Genomic DNA, 8,638 nt, shown 5'->3' on the forward strand with positions numbered 1-8,638 from the left:
AGGATATTAATTAGACTTAAATTTGATAGACACATTTTTGTGTATACATTGTCCTTAATTTCATGTATTTCTGGTACTCGATTTTTGTACTAATATTGTGTTTTTATGTATTTTTAGGAAATAAACATTTTCGGAAAAATTGGCTCGAAAAAGTGTTAAAGGAAACGCGGAGGACATTTACTATTCGAAGCTGCGTTGAGAGATTATCCTGTCACGAGTTAGAATCAATATATTTCGAGAAATATGCATGTTGGAACACGTCAACACTAAACAGACGCGTGATAAGCTTAAACAGGGAACAAATATATTTTCGTTTCACTTACTGTTGGTGTTACTGTGGGAAATATACGTGCAGAAAAGAAAAAAATAGGAAATTATTCCCGAGAATAATATTCCTTCACTGTGAAGATTTTGAGGAGTAATTGGAGATATTTTACAGCTCATTCATGCATGCAGAAAAGAAAAAAATAGGAAATTATTCCTGAGAATAATATTCCTTCACTGTGAAGATTTTGAGGAGTAATTGGAGATATTTGTGGTTACTGCTGGGTTATAAATAGCTCCTGAGATGTAAGAGAAGGGGGATGAGTGATTAGGAAGTGATTAGGGGAAGAGTTTTAAACACCCGATTTTCATCATTTTCTCTCCATTTTATCTTTGTAAATAATTTTTGAAGCAATGAACAAATATTTTGAGCCTGTTTCCAACATCATGATGAGCTAAACCCAATCCTTGGGGCTATGGAGGAAGCCGTTGTTTCGGTAAAAGTGATATATTTCTATTAATTAATTGCAACAACTCTATTATGATTTTTGCATTGAACTAAAAATCGTTTTTATGATTTTGATTAGTTAGGTGTATTTTCTCTTGATAGAATATGCTTGCTTTAGGGTTTTGATATTCTATGCTTGGATTAACATCTATTCTTTTGGAAATCTACATGTCTAGGCAATACTATTAGAATCAATTTGAATGTTGAGTTGCATAATTATTGTTTTATTAAATCACTAATATCAACCAATGGTGGAATCCTAGCCCTATTCTCTCCATAATTTTCACAACATCTTTTTAATTTAGTTCGCTACTTTTATTTATTAAAAAAAAAATCTAAAAATCCGCTTTCACAAGTCTTGAATGAATCATACTACTACAACAACTTTGAAAACACATCAAATTTTTGGCGCCGCCGACGCGGACTTGTCTTTAGACTAGAGTTTTTAGATTTTTTTTTAGGTTTTTATTTTATTTGTTCTTCTTTACGTTTTTGGGTTTTTATCTTTTCCTTTCAGATTTTGGAATTTGGAGCGAAAGAAAATTTTGCCAAATCTTTTGGTGAATACTTAAAGACTGGAGTAAAAGGCAAAGCGAAAGGAGCGAAAGAGGAAGATTTTTTTTTTAAAAAAGAGAGACATTTTTATTTTTGTAGATTTTTTTTTTAGACTTTCTTTTTCTTTTGCACTTTATATTTTTGGACTTTGGACTTTAAATTTTGGGACATTATTTTTTAAACCCTACGGAAGGGTAGTTTAAATATAAACTGTTTGGAGAGAAGGACGGTGATTACGATATCACCTCGGCCCCTCGGGTTCGTACATGACATAGGAGTCGTGGCCCGAGTCGACTACAAAGGTTCATCCCCCGTCTGGTACGGGAGGTAAGTTTGTCGAAACACTCACGAATCCCCTGTCCGCGAGTTACTGTCTTCCTTCGTATGCATATATGTTGAGGAATTGAAAACGGCTTCTTTAATTTCCTAGTAAAGGGCAAGGACTGGCCATACAAGATAAGGTTTCGGATTTCATCACCGTTCTCTTCTTGCCCGCCTTAGGAAAACGACACCAAACGCGAACCTAAGCCTAAAATTTTGACTAGAACGAGACCGATAGGGTAACGAGCTTAACAGGAAAGTCATCCGAAAAATATTGGTTACTCTTTTAAGCATACTTCGAAGTTCTTGACGGTTTCTGTAAGTTGAATGCGTGACTGCGCCGCCTTGCAATACCGGTGAGGCCTTGGGTATCAAAGCTCCACCGAGCTTCCCTCGCCTCTATTCAACTTAATTTAACTCGGATTGATTCCAGAGGGGTTTGCTTAAATTGTAACGAATTCCCGTTCGAAGGACTAGAAGCTGGTCTAGGAACAATCTAAGTGGATCCATCATGCTTTTTGTTTTCTAGAAATCAGTAGGTTTGCTGTGGTGGAGTCAGCCTTGTTTGTGTTTGCATAGAACATCCCTTCCTTTTTAGGGCTTTTCCTTTTGATTTTGTTTTTCTAGTGTATGCCCGAAGTTTTTAAACGGGCTTGGAAAAGAAACACTCTAGGTCGTTTGATTAGTGACAAACCTAGTAGTTCTTCTTGTGAAGGCGGTGAGCTCGAAGACTCTTCTTTTGAGAGCCCTGTTTTTGGAAACTTCAGTTTTGAGAATCTGTCTCTTTGTTAGGAACGTACCCCTAGTACTCCTAGTCCTTTGGTAGTGCCAGAAATGACAACTTTGAAAGCTTTGCTAAACCCAACTAGGACCTCTCGTCCGTCTTGTATCAAGTTAGCTGAAACCGAGGCAAATTATGAACTGAAACCTGAGACTTTATAGATGCTCCCAATGTTTTTAGGGAAGGAGAATGAGAACCCCTATTCTCATGTTCGGGAATTGGAGGAAGTTTGTAGTACTCTGAAAATTAAGAACCTAAGTGATGATGCGTTGAAACTTAGGTTATTCCCATTTTCCTTAAAAGATAAAGCCAAATCTTGGCTGTATAGTTTGGAATCCGAGTCAATTGAAACCTATGACCAACTTACTTCTGCCTTTATACATAAGTTTTTCCCAAGGCATAAAACATCGTCTATTAGGACACACATATGTACTTTTTCCCAACAAGAGGGAGAATGTTTATATAGGTACTTAGAAGGTTCAATGACTTGATATCTCAATGTCCTCATCATGGTTTGGAGAAGGTTAGGTTAGTTCAGATCCTCTACGAGGGTTTAGATTATTCAACAAAAACCATGGTTGAGTGCTTATGCACAGGTGGGTTTGAGAATAAAAATGTTGATGAAGCGATGACATTTTTGAATGAAATCGCCGATAAGACCCAACAATGGGAAAATAGTAGGGAACCCCAGAAAAAAATTCTTCTAAGTAGAGGAAATGTTAATAGGGTAGAAGGATCTTATGAGTAAGATGCCAAAATAGCAGCTATAGCCAAAAAGGTTGGAAGCCTTAGAATTAGGTCATTCTAGTGGTAGTAGTGGAAGAAATGAGCCTTTTTGGGAAGGCCATGCTGTTGAAGAGCAAGCCAATGCTCCTTATAACAACACTAGGTTTGATAACCAACAAAAGTTTGACCCATATTTAGAAACCTATAACCCTGGATGGAGAAACCATCCAAACCTTTCTTGGTCCAAGGGCCAGAATCAAGGTCAGTCTAGTAGTGCTCAGGTTCCCCCAAATTTTGGCTATACTAAGAATCCTTCAGCTCCGACACGGTTTCAGAACCCTTCGGATAAGAAGATTATGAGTTTAGAAGAGTCTCTTTCTTTGGTAACTCGTAACACTGTGCAGTTTCAACAATCTATTGCTCAAGGTTTAGAAGAAAATAAGAGAATATGTCAGGCTAACTCTCAAGCTATTTCCGAGTTGAAAACCCAGGTTAGTCAGATAAATGATACATTGAGAGAAAAAGGAAAGTTTCCTAGTCAACCACAACCCAACCCTAGGGGAGTCCATCAAATATCTTTAGCTGGTGAGAAATCATCAAACCATGTGAACTCGATAACAACCCTTAGGAGTGGTAAAAAGGTAGACAATAAGGTAGCCATGCCTAGTGGACATACTGTAGTTCCACCTTATACTTCCCAAGAGGAGCCCGTAGACGAGGAAACTGAAACAATCTCTAAGGATTCCCAAGAAATTCATTATAGGTCTACCTTTGTGCCTAGAGCCCCATATCCACATTTGTTAGCCCCAACAAAGAAGGAGTCGACTTTCAACGAGATAATGGAAACATTTAAGCAGGCGAACATCAACATCCCGCTATTAGAAGCAATTAGGCAGATGCCTGCTTATGCCAAGTTCCTTAAACATCCTTGTACACGAAAGCGTAAGCTTAATGTCCATAAGAAAGCTTTTTTAGCTGGTCAGGTAGGTTCCATTCTTCTGAACCAAACACCCCCTAAGTATAAGGATCCATGATGCCCCACCATATGTTGTGAGATTGGTAATCACATGGTTGATAAAGCTTTACTTGACTTAGGAGCTAGTGTTAACTTACTCCCTTATCATGTATACACCCAGCTAGGTCTTGGTAAGTTGAAACCGACTAAAATGACACTACAATTAGCTGATAGGTCTGTCAAAGTCCCTCGTGGTGTCATAGAGGATGTTCTGATTGAGGTTGATAAGTTTATTTATCATGTGGATTTCGTTGTTCTAGACACCCAGCCTGTTCAGGACCCAAGTCGTCAAATCACAGTGATTTTACGTCGCCCATTTTTAGCCACAGCTAACGCTGTCATCAACTGTAGGACTGGGCTTATGAACATATCCTTTGGTAATATGACCACTGAACTAAATGTCTTTAATGTTACTAGACAACCTTCTGAGAACGATGATTTAAAAGAAGTGAATATGATTAGCATTTTAGTTCAGGATTTGGTTCAGGATAATTGGCTTGACACTTTACTGGTAGATTCTTTAGATGATTTTGAGGAAACCATTCTCTTAGATTAGATATGTGATCAATCTTTAGAAGAAGCTCTTGAGTATTTTAAAGATTTTATGGACCAAGAAATTCAGGCAATAGTTTTAGGTTTTTCTGAGAATAATGATGACCCGAAGTTTGGGGGTAGAGAACTAGATGAATCCCTTGAGTATTTTAGGGACTCTGAAGATCCGGAAATTCAAGAAATAGTTAGAGGTTTGTCTGTGAACCCTAAGTTCGGGGGTAGTGATGGTTCTTGTGATTGTATCGTATCCCTAATTAGAGTCCCTAACTTGGGACTCGAGCCTTGTACATCTGAGATATTACTTGAGTCTTTTCAGACTCCGCAACCCTATCCTCCTGATACTGTCCAGGAGGTAACCCAGGTATTAGAGACCCTTTTTTCGGATGAATCTATTTATCGAGATACACATATGAAGTTCAATTACGCGCCGCAGATAAACCCAGTTGTCTTGACAGAAACCTTAGATGAGGACGTGCTCCTTCTTTTCATTTTTCTCAATCAGTGCAGTTGTCTCATACTGGTGTCAGCTCTATTTGGTCTTATGGACCCACAATTGTTTCGACTATTGATATATGACTTTGGAAGGTGACAATACTTTTTGAGGTATTTGATGTCTAGCTAAAGACTTTAAATTTAGCATTTCCTGGGAGGTACTCATGCTTACGGTAATATCCTTCCTTATTTCTTTTTCCATCCATCAAGTGGTAACAATTTCTTATTGTTCATGCTTTTAATTTCATCTTTAGAACATTGAGGATAATGTTAATTTCTTTTTCCATCCATCAAGTGGTACTCATGCTTTTAACATTATATAGAATCGAGACTAATTGGACACAAAAATGTGTCTATCAAATACCCCCAAACCTATTATTTGCTAGTCCTCGAGCAAAAATAAAATAAAAATAAAATCCTAACTCACTGACTGTAAGACCGTGAGAGTGGATAGCCTTTAAACCCCTAGGTGTCCCTAGTGGCAGAGTGTTGTCTCCGGAGGGCTTACCAGAGGTATACCCACAAAACCTTTATACTCTAGACCCTAGCTATCTACACAGAACCTCGGAAGGCACTAAAGAATCTCCTTGGTTGGCATACTTATGGACTACAGGAGGAAGTACCCTGATGCGAAATTCCAATTGTTGTACACGAGTTTGCACTCAAGCATACTAAAATTCATATGAAGTGACAGACTCTACTCAGATAGTCGCACTATGGACATCAATATACGGAGTCAAAACTAATCACATGGATAGATCAAGAAGATGGATATAGAAAAACATAGATGGTTTTTATGTTTACTAGGTGAACGGTGTTTCTCATATCTGTCTGAAGGCCTCCGCGAAAATGAACCTATCCTAATGGACTGATATACCGGTCTGACTAATATCAGCACACTGGCATATACAAGGATACCAGTGGTCGATAATCCTAACTCTAGGTGAACACAACTGGCATATACAAGGGTTCCAGTGGTCGACTTTATTGAATTTATTCCAGTTGGTCTGATGGTCTGGTCTCTTTTTCTTCATCTTTTTTTTTTTTGTATCTCAATTACTCTAATTCACCCTATCATTGGTAACAACTTGAATCGTGAGCCCCACCTAATCACTTAGAGAAACATAGTTTAAAAACAAAACAAAATAAAAACAGAAGTGAAAAGGACTCAATGAGATATGGTGAAACTATCATGTTATTTCTAACACCTGAGCTCCGTGCTTTTATGAATAGACTCTTTAGATGTTGCCATATAGTCAGATTGGTTCCTCAACTCCTACAACCAAAATGCTTCCATCCACTTAGATTGGTTAGTGCCATCCTTAATAGGGATAAATTTCTAGGCTCTGGAGTTTATTTATTGCAACGAAAAGGTAACAAAAAGTTCTACCCCACCCCCAAACTTAAATCTAACATTGTCCTCAATGTTTCTAATCAAAGAACAGTACCAAAAATATAAGTAACATGAGGAAATAGTAAAGAGAGAAGTCGGAAAGATAGTACCTGGGTGAAGTGTAACCAAAAACCTACAAAAATATTATACAACATACAAAATCTCCTCGATGGTCAATCAAGGTAAACAGGGTTCTCCAGAGGGACCTCCTCAACATCACCTGTAGGAAAAGGCTCTAAAAAGGGCTTCAATCGCTGACCGTTAACCTTCGAAGAACTACTACCATCTGGTGTCTCAATCTCAACAGCGCCATGAGGGAAAACAATACGGACCACAAAAGGACCGGTCCACCGATAGCGTAACTTCCCGGGGAATAGATGCAAATGAGTGTCATACAGAAGAACTTTTTGACCTGGAGCAAATAACTTTCGTAAAATATTCCTATCATGCACAAGTTTCATTTTGTTCTTATACTCCTTAGCACTATCGTATGCATCTCTACGAATCTCGTCCAACTCATTGAGCTGGAGCTTTCTTTGAGCTCCTGCCTTGTCAAGTGAAAAGTTTAAGATCTTAATAGCCCAATAGGCTTGATGCTCTAACTCAACAGGAAGGTGACATGCCTTTCCAAACACTAAACGATAAGGTGACATTCCAATGGGTGTCTTAAACGCAGTACGGTAATCCCATAAGGCATCAGTAAGCCTCGAAGACCAGTCTTTCCTATTTGGATTAATTGTTTTCTCTAGAATACGTTTAATTTCCCTATTGGAAACCTCTACCTAACCACTAGTCTGAGGGTGATATGGGGTTGCTACTTTATGGGTAATACCGTATTGTTTCATTAAAAGAGCAAACGGTCTATTACAAAAGTGTGAACCTCCATCACTAATTATAGCTCGCGGCGTACCAAAACGTGTAAGTATATTCTCTTTCAAAAACTGGACTACGACCCTGTGGTCATTCGTTTTACACGGAACCGCCTCAATCCACTTAGACACATAGTCTACAATGATAAGTATGTAAAGATAACCAAACTAAATAGGAAATGGACCCATAAAATCAATGCCCCACACATCAAAGACCTCAATCACTAAAATAGAGTTCAAAGGCATCATATTTCTACGGGAAATGGTTCCTAACTTCTGGCAACGCTCACAAGAAACACAATGACTATGGGAATCTTTAAACAACGAAGGCCAGTAAAATCCACACTGCAAAATCTAAGCAACAATATTCTTAGCAAATGACCCCCACATGCATGTTCATGACAAAAGGAGATAATACTAGACTGGTCACTCTCAGATACACATCTCCTAATAATCTGGTCCGGACAATACTTAAATAGATAAGGATCGTCCCAAAAGAAATGCTTAACCTCGGCTAAAAACCTAGAAAGATCTTGCTTACCCCAATGTTGAGGGGTTCGACCAGTAACAAGATAATTCACTATATTTGCATACCAAGGTGATTGGGAAACAGAAAACAATTGTTCATCAGGAAAGCTATCCCTTATATGAAGGGAATCACTAGGGGAACTAACAACTAGCCTAGACAAGTGATCTGCTACTATATTTTCTGCACTCTTTTTGTCTCTAATGTCTGGGGAAAATTCCTGTAACAATAGGATCCATCTAATCAATCTAGGTTTGGTATCCTTCTTAGATAAAAGGTATTTCAAGGCAGCATGATCTGTATAGATTATGATCTTAGAACCTAATAGGTAGGACCTAAACTTATCCAAGGCAGACACGACGGCTGAAAGTTCCTTCTAGGTAGTTGTATAGTTCATTTGGGCATCATTCAGAGTTTTGCTAGCATAATAAATAACATGAAGTAATTTGTTTTCTCGTTGTCCTAAAACGACGCCTATAGCATAATCTGAAGAATCACACATAATCTCAAAAGGTAGTTTCCAGTTAGGTTCCTGGACTATCAGGGCAGTGGTGATTAAAGTTTTAAGCTTCTCAAAAGCCTCTAAACAAGCATCATCAAAGACAAACTTAACATCTTTTGCAAGCAAATTGCAAA

Source organism: Papaver somniferum, chromosome 6 (genome assembly GCF_003573695.1).
Source record: "Papaver somniferum cultivar HN1 chromosome 6, ASM357369v1, whole genome shotgun sequence".
Lineage (NCBI taxonomy): Eukaryota > Viridiplantae > Streptophyta > Magnoliopsida > Ranunculales > Papaveraceae > Papaver > Papaver somniferum.